Source organism: Lutra lutra, chromosome 3 (assembly GCF_902655055.1).
Source record: "Lutra lutra chromosome 3, mLutLut1.2, whole genome shotgun sequence".
NCBI classification, from domain to species: Eukaryota; Metazoa; Chordata; class Mammalia; order Carnivora; family Mustelidae; genus Lutra; species Lutra lutra.
In genome coordinates, this window is record NC_062280.1 from 20697935 (window position 1) to 20719304 (window position 21370).

Here is a 21370-nt window from a genome sequence, read left to right on the forward strand (position 1 = left end):
ACATATTTTTATTCTCTTTGCCTGAAACACTCTTTCTACACCTCTCCCCTCCTGCTTTACTCCCACGTATTTAAGTCCTATTCATTGGTTAGGTCTGAGATTTCCCAGGCAAGCCTTCTCTCTGCCTCTGGCCTCACAGGTCTGCTCATTACACACTTCCAAAGTGCTCTGTATTTCTTACATTTGTACGTATCAGTCTTATGCATGTTTCCTCCACAAGACCGGCAACTCCATGACTGGGTGCCTCATTCTTAACCCAAATCCCAGAACCTGGTGAGGGGACTGGGACAGTAGGTGCTCAAATAATGATGTTGACTAACAGATGGATCCTTTATTCTGTTCTCTTTCCCTAAAAAGCATATCTGATATCTCTTCCCAAGTTCCACTTAGCAAAATCCCATCCATCCTGTGGATCATCAAAACCATGTATGTGTGCTCTCCTTTCGATTAGATATTTACTTTATTCCCACCCCTTTATTTTTTTCTTTAGAACAGTTTTAAGTTTACAACAAAATTGAAAGTACAGAGATTTCTCATCTACCCGCTTCCCCCACACATGCATAGCCTCTCCCAGGATCAGCATCAGTCATCAGAATGGCACATTTCCCACCAAAGATGAATGCTTACCATCGCAATTCACCCAAAGTCCATAGCTTACCTTAGGATGCACTCTTGGTGTTGTCCTTTCAGTGGGTTTGGCGAGGGTATGATGACATGTATCTAAGATTGTAGTACCATGTTGCCATTGCCTTTAAAATCCTCAGTGCTCCACTCCTCCATCCTCCCCCTTTCTATCACTACTTCCTTTTCTTGTAATCATATGCTAGACTTTAACTACTGTTATTTGTTAACAGAATTCTAAATTTTGGAGGAAACACATTCTAGAAAATATAAAGTCTTATAGAATTTTTTTTTTTTTTTAAGTAATAGCAGTCTCGATTTAAAAAGCTATTTCTTATAATGCCTTCATCCCAACCCAGTAGGCATTTCTGGAGGCTAGGGCTATTATGCCTTTAGTAAGCAGAATGTCTGGCACACTAAAGGCATGTAACAAACGCTGTTACAATATAGTGAAATAAGTACAGACTTTGAAGTTAGATACCCTTGGGTTCAAAGCCAGGCCGTGCCCCTCATCAGCTGTGAGAAACTGGGAATTTATCAAGCCTCAGTTGTATAAAACAGGAGCGACAATACCAATCTGATTATGCTTTGCAGGAGTTAACGAAGGTAATTTACAGAGTGGAAGCCCTGTAATTGGTAGCAATTATTATGACTTTCGAAGTTTTCATTTCTCCATCCTCTTCGCACCAGACAAGGCAGATGCTTGGCTCTTTCTTTATGTTGTTTGGAAGCTGAGGGATATAAGTTTGATAAAGACAAGACTTAACATTAACAAAAGATAAGACCTGTAGGAGAAGTGTTGAAGGTACTATACAGTTTTGCTTCTCCTGCCACTTTTCTCCTTCCTGCCCACTCTACTGCCATAGATAAGTAAATAAACAAATAGGTGAAAAGTAGCAAGGCAAAAGATGAAATTATGTTAACTCATCCAAGGTCTGCAGAAAGGCCTGGAAATTATACACGTTCTCAATTACACCACCTGAGGCCACTCTGATCTCTGGAGAGAAGCTGGCTTGGGGAGATGTTAAGAGTTCAGCCGTCTCCCCTGAGGTTTATCTGCAATGCAGATTTTTCTGAGCCTTTCCATCTATTTCAGCCTCCAGACTGACCAGCTGCTCTCAGCCCGCCCAGCTGGCTTAATAGGATTTGTCTTCTCTACAGCCTGCTTCCAGGGATGTCTGCCACCAGAACATATCCTGGATAAACATTTTCCCTCCCAACTTACCATCAAAATCCCTACGAATCCCCAAAGCTACAAGGGTCCATTACTGCCTGACTCCAAGAAAGGTAAATTTAGTGAGGCATTATTTTCTGCACTGCCTCTTGCTTCACACTCGTTCTGTTTTGCAGAAGTTGTCAGTCCCTATTGCAGAATAAAGAGCAGCATACCTCCTTGCAGGGCTGGTGGAGCTGGGACCCTGGGGGTGAGCTTGGAGGCAGCAGCTAGGAATTTGCAGGCTGGGCGCCTCCCCCACCCCCCAGTTGTTAGTGCTGTTCAGCTATCTGATTTCATACGCTCTGCTCTTCCCTCCCGGCAGGATTCAACAAATTAGTTGAGCCAGGATTATGACCATAGCACCTTTCCTGAAGGTTAAGGTGATGCTTTCTTCATGTGCACAGATTCGTGCTCAGGTTTTTATGACTGAGCAAGCATATTGTTGAGAGGCTGATAGCTTTGATCAGCTCAGGCTGAGGTTTCTCTCACTGACAGTTGTGTATTCTGCCCAGTAACTCTGTAGGGAGAGGCTTCTCACCAGTAAAAGTCAATAATCCTGACTTCAAAATGTCAGGATTTTTGAGAAACAAATGTCACATGGATTATGAAATATTTAGCAAGATTGTCAAGTATCAAGTACTTAATACATCTTCATTTTTAAAGACTTACATTTTGTATCTACAAATAAAAATTAGATGGTAAAACAGACTCTACTTAATGACTTTCTAGTACAATTGGGTACTTGGAGGTGGTGAATAATAGTGGCTGGTATTCCAGTTATTTTTAATTATAGTTAGTGATAAATACTACTTATAGATAGTCAATTAATCTTTTCCAGTTTTTCTTTGTTTTTCTCTTTAGTCGTAATAATGGAGGGGATTATTTTCAGAACATTTCATGAACAAGTGTGTCATTCATTCTACATCTCACATGAAAAAAATAATATCCTTTTAGACTTAACTTTAACCATCTTTCATATTTCTGGGGAAAAAAATTTTGTATCGAAAGAAAATTTACTTATCTTATAAAATATTTAATAATCTTTGCTATTTAAAAAAAAGGTAAATAGCTACTCCTTATTTAGAAAGAGAATGAACTCTTATGAATTATGTTCGAAATGCAGTAGACTTGGGAGTCAATATGCTATAAAGTTGTGCTCCTGGGAGTTTTTATTTCTTCAATGTTTGTTCCCCATGTGTTGCTCATGACTTACCAAGTGAGTAAATGAGAAGACTGCTGATTGATTCTGGTTTCATCAATAATGATCCTTGAGTCTACTACAAAACAGTTCTAGGAAGGTCAAATTCCATTTAGCTGGCGATGTATTTTTCTACCAAAGAAGACCTGTAGATAAGAAAGGATAAAGGATATTCAGCATCTTAGTCTCCTTAAAGGAGTACTAATATTTTTTAAATAAATCTTAAAGAGTTATACTTTATATCTATAAATTAAAATTAAATTGTAAAACAAGCTACTTGACAACATTTGAGGAAAGAGGTGGTTTACTTGTGTGACATGCATCAAGTCTCCTAAACTTTAAGGTTCAGCTTCATGAATTCCTTTTGTCACAGACATGTGGTGTGAAAAAAATCTCTCAGACTAATTTATACAACATCTGACTCAAGCATAGAATGTGGTTGTTGTTTTTCTAAATTAGTTGTTTGGCATTTGAATTTTATCTAGTTTAAAAAGGAAATGGACCAAAATGCCTTACCTTCAGGTCAGCTCATGCGAGGCCCAACTATTTGCTTTTTATATTCCCTCAGCATGAAGCAAATCCACTCTCAGTTAACATGAAAAAAGTTGGCAGATGTCACTTACCATTGGGGGTAAAAATATAATTTTTTTTTAAAGATTTTATTTATTTGAGAGAGAGAGAGAGAGAGAGAGAAAGCACCAATGGCACAGAGGGGCAGAAGGAGAGGGAGAAGCAGATTCCCTGCTGAGCAAGAAGCTCAGCCTGGGGCTCCTCCCAGGACTCTGAGATCATGATGGGAGCCAAAGGCAGATGCCCAACTGACTGAGCCACCAGTTGCCCCATAATTGACTTTTAAAACAAATATAAAAGCTATTAGGTTTTTTTTTTTTTTCCTGCTCAAATACATTGAGAGAGAATTAGCAAAAGATGCCAAGGGGCAGTGGGCTACTTGTTCAGTCATGAACTAAGTGTGGCTGATCATTCTTTGCATGTTCTGCTTCAGCCAGACCAAGAGCCATTGTGGTTTCCCTTTGCCATCAGAAGAATTGAGCTTTCTGTCAGCTCACTGGTTCAGGATCCCAGCACTTTGAAGAGCTAGCGTAAATAGGAGGATGAAAACAAAAATAGACCCTAAATTTCTATTACTAGTATTGACAATTAATACTACTACCAATAAAAGTACACATTTGCACTGGGAATCTCTTTTCATCAGCTCATTGAACAGGAAGCAGCTCTCCTCACAACTGAAAGAGACCAAGAAGACTCAGGTTCTTATAAAAACCTTAGTGGATTTTGAGCACACCAAGACTAGACCAGATTTCCAATAGGATTTTTGGAAATGTGAAGTGCTTCCTACGGGGCTTGGTGTTACTTCTCTAAAATCAATATTCCGCATTGGAAATTCTCTACCAAATTTTAAAATGGCTTCATAACTTGCCCTGTTTTCTGGATTAGGAAGCAGCCTGGCAAGACACACTCTGGTGACCAGACTCCTCTGGCAGCCCTAAGAGGGAGGCTGAAGACTCAGGCAGACATCTCATGTTCAAAAATCAATGACTTGAACAGAGTCCATGTACAACAGAAACTGTATCATCTTAAATATCCTGGGGCACCAGGGTGGCTCAGATGGTTGGGCTTCTGCCTTCCGCTCAAGTCATGATCTCCAGGTCCTGGGATCAAGACCCATGTCAGGCTCCTGGCTCAGAGGGTAGTCTGTTTCTCCCTCTGCCTTACCCCTGTTCATGCTCTGTCTCAAATGAATAAATAAAATCTTAAAAAAAAATTCTTAAGGTTTTTAAGATAAGATGAAATATTCTTAAGTAAGTAGATCATGGGCTGTGCACAGCCATTTTTCATCTAACTCCAGCCAGGAGTCAAACTGACTTCAAGCATGAGCACAATGGTAGTTGGTTCAACAGGATTGCCTTTCCAAACAGACCTGAGGCCAAGACATGTCTGGGAAAAACAAACCTTTTAATTTATTGAAGGCTAAAGTACAATGTGGAAACTACATCATGGCATGGCTATTATGTTTTTTTCTACCTAGTATGTACCTTGTGACTGATGCCTAAGAAGACCATGACACTAATCAATAATTAGTAGAGAGAGCTTTATTGCCTCTAGTGTACCTTCATCGTTATTGTCTCATTTGATATACAAACTTGAAAGTGGAGCTTAGCACAGTCAACAGCATGTACATGAACGATATCCTCTCTAATGATGTTCCGTTGACTTTTCGTATCTAGAAGAGAAAAACAGGCACAGAGAAAACATTTAAGGGTGTGCTTTCAAAGCTTTTCTATTTGATGGTGGGCAGTTCCTTTTGCTCAATGTTAATAGCTAAGTGGGGAGAGGGGTCACCCTCCCTCTTTCATCCCTGTTTAGCCTTTGCTCTCTCTTTGTATCCCTGTTTGTAGCCAAATACCCCAATGGCTGCAGTTTTGCACATTTTTGGCAGAATCTCAATTTTTGAAATAAACGTAATGCTATATAAGAGGGCCCTTCTTTTTAGCAACCGTTCTGTTCTTTTCACCAACGGAACAACCCTCAAGTGTTGTTACTGGTTTCAGAGTTGATGTAACCATCTAAAGGATGTGTGTGCTCAGGTGGCAAAAAGATTTGGGGAATTTTGCATAACGCCAAGGTAAAGCCACAGATGTCCTGCTTTTGCTGGACAGAGGAATGAGCAATTGCCTAGGGGAACGTGTTACACATTCCAGCAAGCTGAGGGTTCTGCCTTGCTGAGCCCTGGCAGGTCCCATCCTCTGCTAGAGGATTTTGTTTTGCATATTGTGTGCATTCACTAGTTTGCATTAATTTGCCTCTGAGATTCACTGGCTCTCTTCAGCGTTAATGAGAGGTACTAAAAAGAAGGCTATAGATTAAGGTGGGGACCAAGAAAGATGAGCAGATTTTACTCTGAAAATGATTGTGTTTGTTTAATCATAGCTTCAAGTGAATATTCCCAGTAGATGCCAGGGTGTTCATTAAATCTGTGGCCAGTGCCCTTGAAACAAGAATGCGGTACAAATCCCTGTCTTAATCTTCCCTAATCCAGATGAGCTAATTTGGTAGTTTGGCCCTTGCATTAACTACAGTGACTGTCACACAAGGGAGTTCAGTGCCCTATCTACATAATCATAAATTGTAGCAAAAAGGATTTTACTCTGGGTCTCAAGAATTTTACCAATATTCATTTTAGTCATTCATTTGTTCTCAGGTATGAACATCATAGATAAAATAGAATTATAACTTAAAAAAAGGGAGATCTTCTTCATGTGACTATCTCTCTTTCTCTTGGAAGCTCCTTGTAAAGGATTTCCGTAAAATTGTGGTTGGTATTTTGCTGGAGTAACTTACAATGAAAGTCTGTTTTATGGAGAGCAGTTGGGATTTTTCCATATTATGCAGACACACAGGCCAATAACCCTGTGCATGTGAGTCTCGTTTGTGGGGAGAACACTGTTAGGTTCTTTTATTGCTTAAGTAAAGTAACAAATAATTATCCTTATGTAAAAGAATATACTGATAATTATAATTTGCCAGGCATGTTGTATATGGAGACAGGAAAGACAAAGTGTTAGTGTCGGCAAATCCCAAAAACAATGCGCCGCAGACTGAAATGAACTCCCACATCTAATGGCCTCCCCACAGAAATCCTAAAAACTTCAGGGGCTGAACAAGACTATATAGTTATGATATATTAGGCATAATCAGAGAGATGAAGATTTTAAACATAGTCCAGAATTTCCCACTTTATTTTAGCTAGTGTAGAGGAAATATACTGAGAGAGAGAGAGAGAAAGAGATTGAAAGAGAAAATGCACCAGTGAATAAATACTCTCTGAAAAGAAGATATTTAGGTAGAAGTCACTAAGTCTTAAAAGAAACAATTTTTAAAATTCAAGATGCTAACTCTATTTGTTAGTAGTTTCTACTCAACTATTTTGGTGAGACTCAAGTCAGTAACCTAGGATGTTCTGTATGACTTGAAGATAGCAGCTATGAAAACGGAATTATTCAAAATGAGCTCTTTTGCATTCGACATGTACAAAATAGCTTCATTCTCTGACAATAATTGATATAGAAAAAGGACATTTAATATGAAACCTCCGTAAACATGGATCAAATTTCATTAAAAACAGTGGAAAAAAAAAACGTGAGACAATCATTAGTTTGAAAAAAATACAGTTAGACATTAGGAAATAAGTTTATTATAACCCTGCATAGAAATGTTTACATTCTGATTCCTCCTGTAGGCTGATTCTAAGAAAAAGCTATTGTTAACCAAGGGATAGAAGGATGTTTCAGTGGATGCTCATTTTATAAATGGTCAGTTCGATCTATGTTCATGTTATGATGAGGCGACCCAATAGAAAAGAAATTTTCCAAATTTGTAAAATGGTCTCCCTCACTTAAAATCATATATCAAGGCTTTTCTTAAAGAAATCACCCATTTACTTGACACCACCATGGAAGACCATTAGCAGTAAGTTTTTCAGTCTTTCTGATTTCTGGCTTTTTCAGAAAATTGCTTAAAGACTGTTTCTAAATATATGTCCATGGGTAAAAAATACCCACGCAGAGTGGCTGGTTATGACTACACATATTTTGTTTTCAGATTCAGTAAAGGGACAAGTTGTTCCTCTTGATATTAACATGAGAAAAAAGAAATAAGCAAATTGGTGTTAAAGTTCTAGCAGATTCACTTTGTGGACCCAATTTAATCAGAAGCCAGTTAATTAGCATCTATCTCTGATTAAGTTGGGCATATAGAGAAGCTTTTGAAAAGTCTGTACAAATTCTTTCCTTTATTTTGATGATATCATTTTGAAAGCAATAAGTAATTATGACATTTGATAGTTGAGATCATGTCTATGAGTCATTTGTTTTTGCATCTATCAATGAGGCTGTCTTTCCTTTTGGGAACTAACTGCATAATTAAATTGTTATTTAAAGAAACAAAAACAGCAGAATGTTAAATGCTAACTGTAGTGATACATGATAAAGATTTCATATTTGTGTTTTAAGAGGACTTCACTAAACTTATAGTATTAGTGATACTAATTATATGATATCATATAATTGATTAATGATACTAAATTAATGATTACTAATTAATGATACTAAATATATCATTTGCTATTGTGTTCTTGTTAAATCCCAGCAGAAATATTTATTAACCTTAATGTATTTTTAAGTTGTTTTACTTTTAATGAGCAGAAAAACTAACACATCTGCCTCTTAGTATATAAACTAATGGCAAGCCCATTCAGTCACCAATACTTCTTATATTACACTGGGCATATTTAAGGTACATTTCCAAGTAGGAGGTATTCTACTTTCAAAAAGAGCTGGGGATTGTATAAACATGGGTTACAACTTATCATTAAAACATTTTCAAAAGTTGAGGGATGTTCTGAGTATTTAATTTTTTCCCTTCTACTAAATTAAGAGATAATACTTAAATACAACTCTTCTATCGACTAAGATGAATTAGTGAAGAGAGTATATAACATTTGATCCCAGGGTCAGTCTATACCAAACACATTTTGAAATCAAATACATTATTCTGCCACCCCTTTCAGTGGTCTTCAATGTAATAACATCCTGTGGCTGCCTTACCCCTGTGAGTGTGCTCCATCACTAGATCCTGACCAGCCTGGTTCCTTTGACTCCAGAATCCTCCTTGTGAAAGTCCCAAGCTAAAAGCTTATTGCTTAAACCTGTTTGTATATCTAGGTCCTATCTCCTTATTCCCCGTGCTATCCAAACTCCTTGAACATGTCCATCCCACTTACTGCCTCTTTTCTTATTTGTCCTGTTGTCTTCATAGCATTTTGCTAGATTTTTTTCTTTCACCCTTCTAGTCACCGAAAACATTTTTGAGAGATCTCCTGTGCCATCTTATATATTTTTTTTTAAAGATTCTATTTATTTATTTGACAGAGAGAAATCACAAGTAGGCAGAGAGGCAGGCAGAGAGAGAGAGGAGGAAGCAGGCTTCCTGCTGAGCAGAAAGCCCGATGTGGGGCTCGAACCCAGGACCTGGGATCATGACCTGAGCCTAAGGCAGCGGCTTAACCCACTGAGCCACCCAGGCGCCCCTGTGCCATCTTATTTAAAAAATCAAGTGATTGCCTCCCAGCCTTTAGACTGAATGACCTCTCTTTGCTATAGCAACAGTACTGTGGAAAGAAAACTGAAAACCTGATTTTGGTCTTGACTCTCTCCCACCACTAACTGTGAGACTTCAGATAAGTTGTAAACTACGAAAAGATTGTCAGAGATTAAATACTGTGCACATGCATAAAAGATATTAGCGGCCACCCGTTTCTCCTTGAAACCACTTTTTCATCTGAATCTGCAATACTGACTTGTCTTTTTTCTCATTATTGTCTTTGCTAGCTTTTCCTCATCCTGCCCACCCTCCTGTTGGTCTATCACAAGACTATTGGTCTATCCCAAGATCCTTGTTCCACATATTTTTGATCAGTTCCTCCATTTCAATTCGAGATTAATCTTCCTAAAACTCCACTGATTTATTAAACCTAAACTACCTAAAACCTCCAAGAAACCCCTGTTACTGAAGAATAAATATACGTTCTCCCATAAAATTCCAAGCTCTCTGTCATGCCCCAACCTAAATTTCCATTTCCCCCAAATTCCCTATGTTCCAACCACTGTTAGTTCTCATGGCCCACATCTTCTCCTGCTTCTATTCTTTTGTTTCTACTGTTGTCTCAGTTTCTTCTATTCCTCATCCTTGCTTGCCCAACTCATATATAACTATAAAGTTCATCCGAAATACTGTGCTGTCTTGAATAATTGACATTCAACATAATCTCTCATTTGATTCAGAACAGTCCCTGATTTGTACTTTTCATCTATACTCTTACCCTATGCTTTGTGTTACAGTTAATTACCATCCCAGATAAAATGAAATTGGGGGGGGCGGTGGTGTTTCATGCATTCTTCTTTTTTTTTTTTTTTTTTTTTTTTTTTAGTGGGGTCTAAGAAGACAAGGTATTACTTAGTGTTTAATGTATAATAACCAATGAAGAAATACTCAGAATGAGTGTGCCTGGGTGGCTGTCTGTCTGAGCCGTCTGCCTTCAGCTCAGGTCATGATCCCAGGGTCCTGAGATCCAATCCCAAATTGGGCTCCCTGCTCAGCCAGGATTCTGCTTCTCCCTCTGCCTCTGCCCCTCCTCCCACTTCGTGGGCGTGTGAGTGGGCTTGTGCATGCTTGCACACTCTGTCTCTCTCAAATAAATAAATAAATAAATAATCTTTTTTAAAAAAAGAAATACTCAGAAATACTTAAACCTCTTGGAAAACTTAAACTTCTCAAAACAGATAATGTTGACTGAATTATTTTGATTTTAATATTGAAACCACGAATTAATATAGCCACTGAGTCATTGATATTTTTTAGTATCAGCTATACTGAGCTTACCTCACATACAAAAATTCAGCCTTCCAAATTATACAATTCAGTGATTTTTAGTGTATTTGGAGATATGCAACCGTCTCCACTACCTAACTTTAGTATATTTTCATCATATTCTCCAAAAGACACTCTATACCTATTGGCAGTCACTCCCCATTTCCACCTCATTTAGACTCTAGGCTGTTAGTCTAGTTTCTGTCTCTGATTTGCCTTTTCTTCTGGGCTTTTCATATAAATGAAGTAATACAACATGTGGTCTTTTGAGAGAAGCTTCTTTTACTCTGCATAATATTTCAAGGGTTCATTCATGCTGTAGCAAGAATCAGCACGTCATTGTTTTTTATGACCAAATAATATTTCACCATTGAGTACACTACATTTCTTAATCCATTCATTAGTTGATGGACATTTGGGTTGTTGAGTCACTGTTTTTTAAAACTGAAAACAAACCCAGTGATTATTTACTCAAATGCCCTCCTTTTGTACATGTGAAACTAAAGCCGAAAGAGGTATTCCTGGACATTTAGCTAGAAAGCTGTTGGGTTTCTGATTCTTTTAGATGTTAGGTAAATAACAATATGATATAAACTTTTTAAATTTGTTCTTATATATGGTTAATAAATAGCTATAGAGCATCAAGTCCTTATGGTCTGGGTAGCAAAAACAGTTATGGTCTTTGTCCTTAGGAAACGTAGAGTCTAATGGGGGAATAACCATAAAACAAATAATTATATAAATAAGTACAAAATGAGAACAATAATAAGAACTATTATAACTGTAATATGAAGGAGAGATTCATGAACTGATCTGGTCAAGGAGGGTAATTTAGCTATGATCTATGAATAAGTAATACTTAACTAGACAAAGAGGATGGAAAAGAGAATTTCAAGCAGAGCAAAAGCACATGCAAAGGCCCTGTAGCTACAGGAGCATGCTATATAAGGGGGAATGCCAGAAGGCTAGTAAAGCAGAAGACAAAGATAAGGGGGGCATAGTACAGAATGAGGCTAGAGAGAGAAATAAGTCCTGGTGACAGTATTCCAGGACATAGTAATGATTTTAGTCTTTTTCTGAAGAGCATTTCCTAAGAGCATTGGACCATTGAAGTATTTTCATCCCAGAACAATGTGAGCAAAAAAGGAAATGGGCATTGCCTTATATTCCTCCCAGGGCTGAGATGCATTTAAAAAGATAAAATTTGCTGGGTAATAAGTATCTCTTTTACCAAAACTTGTGGTAGAATCTGTGGCATTTAAAGTTTGTTTTTACTGAATTCCTTGTTATCCAAAGTAGAAATTTATGTTATTTTAACAGAATAAACAGCCTCCTTATTAGAATTCTCCAATTCAATTTTGTAAAGAGCTATTCTTTCCAAACCTCCTACAGAATAAGCAATCAAAGCTACTTGAGAATAAATAGATATATAAAGGTCACATTTTTTTCCATTGCACAATAACCATGTTTTAGACCTGTAAGATCTCAAGGATACAGAAATAGTTCTCTAAACTGCAAATGGTTAATATCTAATTCTTTAGGCCAATTGCTTTTAACTTGAGGTCTCTTGGCTCCCAGGCAGTATTTGAATGGGACACAGGAAGCTTTTGTATAAATAAAGGTCATGCCTACATCGGTGTAGATCCAAAGCTTTCATTAAATCTTATAAAGAGTCTATCACACACAAAAAGCTAAAAACCAGATTTTTTTTTTGAGAAGAGAAACAACCCATAAATCACCAGGAAAAATATCTGGGATTCCTTTATATCACTAATAGAAGTTTAAGCCTATATAATTAAAAATAACAAAACTAACAACATTTAAACTAACAGCTATTACTAAGCTAGTATCTTGAGAACTACATCCTCCTTTAAAAAAAATGATACCTAGTTACAGTAAAAAAAATTATGCTAATAAGATTAGTTATATATTATATAGCAGTTATTTCTCAAATTGGGATCTTCAGATCACCCTTTTGGAGATCATATTGAATGCTTGTGAGGGATGTAGCTTCTCTTGCAGCCCCTCCAAACGTCTGGGAACGGAATCCCTGGTGTGGAACCCCAGACTCTGAATTTTTAAGCAGGATCTCAGGTGATTGTGATGTCCAACCATGTGAAAGTAGATATTACTATTACAATTTATAGCTGAAGAAATTATGCCTGATGAAATTAAATAACTTGCTACATAGAGGTCTGGCTGGCTCTTAAAACCTTTCTCTCCACTCTGTTAAGCAGCCCCTTGCTGTAACCATTAAACCAGTGTGACCCACTGCAAGAAGTATCCAGAAAAAAGAAAGTGAATAGAGTCATGTGTGGGTCTAACAGCCCCGGTCATCATCCCCTGAAATCCATCATCATCAACTAAACTGCAGATATATAATGAACAAAGTCTAACACATGAGCCTCTCTTGCTAAACGCAACTGTCTGACACATTTCTAAAAGAAGCTTCCAGATGTAGCACTTTACAGGCAGGACTAGTGTGAATATGAGGAAATTGTTTCCAGTTGTTACAATTTAATAAGCAGAAAATACAAAGGAAATCCAAATATTCCATCACATTTTTTGGTGACTCTAAAATCTACTAATATGTAGCACTACCAAGGAAGGAAGGGAAAAAAGTTCTGTGTAACTGGATAAAGGAGCTGGAAGATAGTTTGTTGGGCTTCTGTAAAATATGAGCTTTTTAAAAAAGATTTTTTTAATTTATTTATTTGAAAAAGAGAGAAAAGTGTGTGTGTGTCTGTGCGCATGCATGCGCGCGCGCGCACACACACCACACACGTGAGGGGAGAGGGGCTGAGGGAAAAGCAGACCAGCTGAGCAGGGAGCCAGATGCAGGACTGGATCCCAGGACCCTGAGATCATGACCTGAGCCAAAGGCAGAGGCTTAACCCACTGAGCCACCCAGGAGCCTCTAAAATAAGAGCTTTTACAAGATTTTTGCTTGTGAGAGTTGGCTCTGTGATACGTGTGTGCTATATGACTGAATTATGCTTCATCTCAGTCAACACCTTTGTTAGGCACTGATAATGAAATTATTCAATGTTTAAAAACCAACAATCATGTCTATTTTATAGGCATTTACTTAAAAAGAGTTCAAACCTCGTTGCCAAAATCATGAATATGACATAATCAATTCTCATAATTTTGAGAGTGACTAAAAACAATTTAGTTAATCATTTAAAAATGTATTTGCACTTCAGTTATGAAGTCATTAGATTAAGAAATTTAATTTGACTTTTATGGTAATAATTATTTCTTTTTAAATTTTTCTTTTTAAATAATTATTTCTTTTTAATTATTTCTTTTTAAATAATCTTCACAGATTATTTCTTTTTGAGGAAAAGGATTTTAGTTGTTGAATTCTTTAAAAGAAATGGCTGTTGGTTTGTATAACACTCAAAACCAAGTGTCTGGGAAACTGAAAACCAGAAACTGCCCCTGGATCCATTGTGACAGGTCACCTGTCATATAATGGCATAAATGCTATCCATGTGGTCCCTGCTGGAAACTGACTTTGCTATTCAGGTCAGCAGCTATAGCAAGTAATTTCTTAGATGATTGAGAGAATACTAAATAGACCTTTCTATTTACACTGAAACTTCAGAGGCTGTTATAGGTGATACCAACTAATAATATGTATGATAGGCAAGAACATAGTGAGAAATGAATGGTAGATGTCTTTTATGATAGTGCATGTGATATAGGAAAATGTTAGGGTCGAAGCCAATGGCCAAGAAAGAATTCTTGAGATGTCTTGGTGCAAAAAAGTGGTTTTATTAAAGCATAGGGACAGGACCTGCCAGCAGAAAGAGCTGCGCTGGGGTCAGGAGGAGTGGCCCATTATATTCTTTCAAGATGGGAGAGGGTTAGGGATAGCGTTAAGTCTCTAAGGAATTTTGGAAGCAAGGTTTCCAGGACCTTGAGGGGGCTAGCTATTGTTAGGAAAAGGTCATTTACTACTGTCTAATAAAACCTGAGCTATGAGGTTTATATATATTGGTGGGTCATAAAATTAAGGGATGATTGTCACCATGTGTTTTGGGGGGAAGAGATAAAGAAAGTTTCCAAAGAAACTTTATATATCAAGGAAACTTTCAGGATCCTGGGGGTCAGGCTAAGATTGCCTTTTGCCCTTAGCAAAGTATTAACATCAAGGCAGCTGAGCTCATAGAAGAATGTCATTCTTCCTGTTTCAAGGACTTGTCAATGGGCTTTAGGTAGTAAGGAAATTCAATATTTTTTTCTTCTGCCTTTGTTTTCTACATCACATGGATCCCTTTAACGCACAAAATCTTCATCTTAGAACAGATTTCAAAGGGAACCTTATTTAAAGACAGGGAAGTTTATAATGTTCTTCTGACACATAAAGATCCTTATCTTTTGGTCAAGTTGTGGTATTAGAGTATGTGTTTTCTTCCGAACAATTTAATGGAAATCCGAGTTCCAGATTTCAGTGTTATTTTAAAGTTATATCAGGATCTAATATGTCCTCACCCTTTCATGTCTATGCTCTACTATAATGGGTTTCAATGACTTTCTGGAAGGGACTGATAAGATTACCTTCTATTAAACCAGGGTTTAATTTCCCTGTGGTCACCAGATCTCCAAAGAACCAGAGAGGGCTACTGAGGAGGTTGAATCTGACATTCTGCACTTAGAGAAAATGCGTTCAGTCCACAGTAACTAGATAGAGCTACCCAAATCATGAGGCAGAGAGGAAGTCACAAATGTCTTCCCGCCTCTTTTTAAGCTGTTTCCCCCCCTTTTCTTTAGCTAAATGACTTTCGGTTTGGTATGACATTAAAAAATAGAATGGATGTGAGATGGAAAAAGTGAAATTATAACTAAATGAAACAAAACAAAACCTGTTTGCCATGGGGCCCATATTCCTTCACGGAGAAACTACTTCTGAAACCCTTGAAGTAGATGCCTTTGTGTAAGGTGAAGTAAGGCAGGTGGCCAGGGGCAGAAGACACCCCCAAGGTGCCTTCCTAGTGTGCGGAAGATCCTGCAGAGGTGGGGGTGGTCAGTGGGAGTCAGGCAGGGTGCTGCAGGTGGAGTTAGACCACTCTAAGACTTCTCTGATGTAATTGGTGGGAACCACAATTTTAAAAGATAACCCATTTTTAAACTCTCAGTAACTTTTCTAAAAGACTATTGACTCCTCTTTGGCTCTTCAGGAGCTCTAAGATCCATCCTCAGTGAAAGGGTGAAACACGACCTCTGAAGCAAACTTTGGTACCTGCAAATACCCAAAGTGGCTGATGGAGTCCCAGGAGAGCCCAGGAGAACCCCAGCGAGGCGGCAGCAGCCCTCACATTTCCTTTGCAACAACAGTAATTAGAGCAGCTGGAATATTTGCAACCGCATTGGTTCCCATGCTGTTTTTTTTTTTTTTTTAAGCTTAGACTTTAATCTTATTTTCATATGTTTTTATATAAATCAGACCCATGTGGCTTGATTGTAGACGTTAAGTGGCCACTAGGAGCTTTCGATAAAAGCCTTGCAGGAGCAGTCAGTGCTTAGGGTTCTCTGGAATCTGGCTCTATAGCTCGCAGTCCCTGTCTCTCTGTGCCCCTCCTCCTGTGTTGATTTCTGTCTGCCTCCTTCCTCCATTCCAACTGCCCTTCATCTCAGTGGTGTCTATTTACTTAAATCAAAGCCAGTTAAATAAAGCATAATAATAGAACACCCTTCTGAAAAGAGCACAAAGGAGAGGAATTGCATGGCCATTGACAGAATAATAGAGGAGGGGAAAAACATTTTAAAGAGCTCCCAGCAGATGATTTGCCTCCTCCTTTGGCTCCTATTTATAGTGAAGCAAACCTTTTTGTTACCAGCATCTCTATACAAAGCCCTCCCCTTTTGTTTGGTGAAATCTTAATGATATATCCTTGTGTGTTTTAATATTTCTAAGATTACTGGTGGGAGAATTATTGTATCATGCATGCATGAATATTGTTACAGAATTTCCAGAGCGCCTGGGAGTGCTAACACAGTGGATTCAGGTATATGTTGAGGGGACCTGTTATTTTGATGTGTTTTTTCACCCAGTAAGTAATATTCTGACTCAATTAAGAAATCTCCCCTTTTTAAAATGGGCCATTACTGGAAATTTCCTTAGTAATAAAATGTTGGCCACCACTGTTAAGAAAATAACTTAGGGAGGAAAGAAGTGATTTCAAATTAGCATGAGAGAACAGGGAGGAATGGGTGCCATCTTAGTACCCACTATGCTAATTAAGTTATCACACATTGCCTCTTGAACAATATGCAGCAAAAGATGAAGGACCTGAATCAGCTGGAGATCACACTTAATTGTAAATGCTTCCCCAAGACTTCAGTGGGTTGGTGAAATCCCTCTGCTTCTAGAGCTCTTAGGATTTGGGCTATAAGTAGATTTGCCAGAATTTCATCTTTCCTGTCAGATAACTCCAGCACAGCATGGATTTTCCTCTCTCTGGTGGAGACCCCTTTCCTAAATGCATGCTTTTTCAAGTTCTCAGAGAGCGCTGAAGCTCAGGCAAAGAACACCATCACTCAGCTGAATTCTGACTTTTTTAGACCACAGCTGGAATCTGTGTGCTCACAATAGCCTCAGAAATAGCCCGGTGCTCTGGCCCCCAGGTTCAAGCAAATGCCTCTTCTTCTCTGGTGAAATCTCTCTGTGCTCCTGCAGGTTGACAGATGGCTCCCAGCAGGTGACCATGGGGCTATTAGTAAATGAGATGCTTTCTTTCTGTGGCACAAGCCTTCTCAAAGACGCTCTCTGTCCTAAGAACTTACAAAAGCCATTTGGCCACTAAGCAAAACTAAAGAGAAGAGTTGAAGCTAAGAAACTACATATTGACAAATGAATATATTGTCTCTTCACGAAATACCACCTGAAGACTGATACTGAGACCTCACAGTTTTCCACCATTGTCAAAGCACTTTCTACAAATGATTTTAATTCTTGCAGCAACTCGATAAGGGAAATCTCATTAATAATTTCCATTGTATTGATGCTAAAACTAAGGATCCCAAAACTTAGAAGTTATGCCCAGTGTTTCACAGCTGTTATGCCCAGTGTTTCACAGCTGGTAGGAGATAGGCCAGTGTTCCGACATAGTATCCGTATCCACAGTTCGTGTTATTTTTTTTATTTTAAAAATCTAGCTTAACTGGAGTGCCTGGGTGGTTCAGTATGTTAAAACCTCTGCCCTTGGGTCCAGTCATGGGGTCGAGCCCCACATAGGGCTCTCTGCTCAGCAGGGAGTCTACTCCCCCCCCACCCCCGCCTGACTCTCTGCCTACTTGTGATCTCTGTCTGTCAAATAAATAATATTTAAAAAACATCTAACTTAACTAAATTCTAGTCAGAATGCTTAGGGACATAAACTGTTGTCATCCTTATATTTATTCACTCATCTACTTTCAAATCAGGGAAACAGGAAGCCAGGTAGAGAAGGAGATTTCATTGTTTGGAACAAAGGAGTTCCTATACACAAAATCAAAGGATCAACACACTTTTCTATTTTTTTTTTTTTTTTCAGTACAGACCTCCATTTTTCATCCATCTGATGTTCTTGAGCAAGTACTTGCCAGACAAGGAAAGTGATAGCAAATATAAAAGAAAATGGCCCCTGCCCTTCTAGGGGTTACAGATTCCTTGGAGTGGGATGGAGTGAGCAGACATTAAATACAGTGCTGCTGATGGCATAGGGAAATAGACAGCCATAGGAGTGCAAATTGCTAACACCTCTTGAGACAATTTGATGATATTTGATGAGTCTGATTTGATGAGATGATATGGTAACCTCGTTTGAAGTGTAGTGTATACTCTTATATGGTTTAATATTTTTTGTTCTTCCTTTGTATTCCTTTTGAATTCAGAATACTATGAAAAAAAAGAACTCATATTTGATAGAAATCAATGACTTCTAGGATTGAAATAAAGCAGAAAAAGGATGGGAGTCGGGATTTGTTTCCATTACAGTAAAGTTTGTTAACAACACAAGGTCATTCATATGAATGCCAAATAGGTAGTAAAAACAGCAGCCAAACACCTGCAAGTGGTTGAGGAGACTTCTAGAGAAGGATGCTCCGGTTCAAGGTAGAGCTGACAAACCTAGAGTTGGGAGGGGAGGGAGGGGGCGTGGGAGAGAGGAAAAGAAGAAAAAGAGAAAGAAGAGTACTTTGTGGAAGGAGAGAAGGAAAATATAAACTGGAAGGAAAAGGGCAATTCACAGGTCTACAAAGGAACTGGAGGCTTCACGGTGGTAGAAAGTTGGGGATAAAGTTGAACTAGTTGCACATAGTCACAGTGTAGAAGCCCTAGAGGCCAGACCTGGAAATTTGGGGGGATTTTTTGTTTTGTTTTGTTTTTTTCATGTTGGCAGAAGACGTTTGAACACTTGAACATGACAGTGACATCACAAGGAGGCCTCCTAGCCAGGTCAGTTTTGTGGCCACCTGTTGTTTCCTTAGTGCCCTTCCCTAGTTCTTTTTCCTTGTACCACATGAACCTGCAGATCTGCACTGGCTTATTCTGCCATTTTAAAAATGGTTAGTGTTTGTATGAAAATTAGAAACAAATGAACAGATGGCTTTCTGTCAAGCAAAGAAGTGTTAGTTCTTCAGATATATTCTGATCCTGAGCAGAAAGCAGAAGTGTAAGATAGAAATAAGTGAAAACAGGGACGCATGTGTCCTGTTGCTGCCCAAGGTTCTCTATACTGCAGAGCCTCTTGTATTTTATTTATAAAATAAAGTATTTATTTATATTCCATCAGAGTCAGCATATGTTAACAATTTAGCAAATAAGTTTTTCACTGATATCACTGAGCATTTCTTTTCAACCCTTTTCAACCAAGAAGGAACTGAAATTTGACCCGGAGCTACTGGACATTTCGTCATGCTTCTTTCAAAGTAATGTCTGTGCCCAGTGGGTCTCAAACTCACAGCCCCAAGATCAAGAGATCCATGCTCTTCTAACTGAGCCAGCCAGGGGCCCCACTAGGGCTCCACTTATCCTCCGTTTTTCTCAACCTCTTAATGAGGCAGAGCCATGGTAGTTAGTTCAGTCCAGTGAGTGGTGAGAGGAGGTAATGTGTGTCACTTCTGTGTTAGAGCACTTAAAAGCTGGTGTGCAGCCTGCTCATGCCTTCCTTTCTGCTACCGTAATCTTGGAGGCCATGAGTTGAGCCACAAAAGGAATGTACTCAGATCATGGGAGAGAGCAAGCCTGGAGCATTATTCCACTCACATCAGGATTTGTATGAGCAGGATAGAAACCTTTATTGTGCAAAGTCTCTGAGATTTAAGCTTGACTTTTCTGACTAATCCAGTCCTTTATCCTTCACCGGTTTGTATCCTATTTTTATGGCCTTGAATCAGATTGAGGTGCTTTGGACAAGACCAGCTAATTTCTACTAAGCCAGCTTAACCCAGTCTGCTAGTCCTCAGCAATAGCTTGGAGTATCAGGTTTGGGAATCAAAGGGGAAAATTCTTACTATCTATCTTACCTAGATTCTCTGGTCAACTGGAAATAATATCTTTTGACTCGCGCTCTTGTTAACTCCTTAATTCATATTATTTTGAAGTATTTTTCCTTTGCAAGAAATATAATGTTCTCCAAAAAGGAATTTGGCAAAAGCCCCAAGAAAGGAAGATCTTTCTCTGAATAAGTATCAGTGACTTTGGTTCACTGTAACTTTTGGCCACTTACTAATAAGTAGTAATAATGAACTGCTTCTAAATGTATTAGGGAATAGAAGTGGTTTGGTTCCTGTTAGACTAAAAGATTTTATGTTGGCAGCGGCTCTCCTGTTTAAAGACTACTTGGTTAGTGGATCTTTTCACAACAGTACTGGCAATTCTGAATGTCCCCAGTAGTTGGAATCTTGTTATCCTGCACAAGTGCACTGGATTAAACAAACTGTTCAAAATCACATAGAGCAGATTGGTAGAGGAGATGGAGAACAATGTCACTATTGTTTATTTGAGAGCTGATTAGGCTAATGATAGCCAGTGAAGTCAAGGTTAGGATTCAGAAATGTTTTTCAGAATCCCAGCAACTTCAAGCATCTCAATGTTTAACTTGTCAGACAAAGTCTATGAAAAGAGGAAAAATAACCAAGTGATACTTACACTAGAATATGTTTCAAAGGTTAATGAGTAGTATATCCTGGTCTAACAATCCAGGGAAGATTTTATCTCGACTTAGTTGCTTAATTTAACACGGGTTCTTACATCACTTGAAAAAATCACACCTTGCCAATATTTTCTTCCTGAGATTCTAAGTCTACATGAACTTATCATTCTTAACCTCAGTGTAGGGGGTGTCATGTAACTTGCACATAAATACCCCAACTGTTGGACACGTATTATATGCAGACTGAGTGCACTGTATCTATTTATCTGAGTCATCAGCTGATAAAAGCTAATTTTGTCGATAGCCAAACAAGAGTCTGTCTTGGGTTCCTCATTAAATGATGTACTCAACTTATTTTGTGATGCCAGCATATACCCTCTTCTCTATTATGAGTAGGCTAGCCCTTAAATATAGTTGTTAACCACATTACCTTTGTCAAGTGTTGCCAGCCATGATTCTCAACATTTCACACCCAACTCTAAGAGGTTCTGGAATGTGGCATAAGCAAACCTGGTGGGAATAATGGAGCAGAGAACAGAGACGGAACTGTAGTTGAGGACATCCTCCAATTGGTCAAAAAGCTGAATATACTGAATAAAATAGGGACTTAGTAGGTATTTCTAGTGAACTGAAAGTTGCCACTAGTGAAATATCACTTCTCACTGAGTCCCAATGCCTTTCTCTTTGAAATTGTCTTTAGCCAGAATTGAAGACCTAACACCAATTCTCAGAGTCTATAAAAAGTTG

At 38.4% G+C, this 21370-nt stretch overlaps 1 protein-coding gene and 1 long non-coding RNA gene across 26 annotated transcripts in view; one reads left to right on the forward strand and one right to left on the reverse strand.

The window, feature by feature from the left end:
- MAP2 (microtubule associated protein 2) overlaps nt 1-21370 on the forward strand; it is a 288045-nt gene that overhangs the window by 160266 nt on the left and 106409 nt on the right. The gene's annotated exons all lie outside the window — the stretch shown is intronic.
- On the reverse strand, nt 1218-21093 carry LOC125095054 (uncharacterized). Its single transcript, XR_007125774.1, has 4 exons — nt 21054-21093; nt 5165-5277; nt 3051-3181; nt 1218-1352 (listed from the first exon to the last, which is right to left on the reverse strand). It is a non-coding gene; the product is annotated as an uncharacterized LOC125095054 (long non-coding RNA).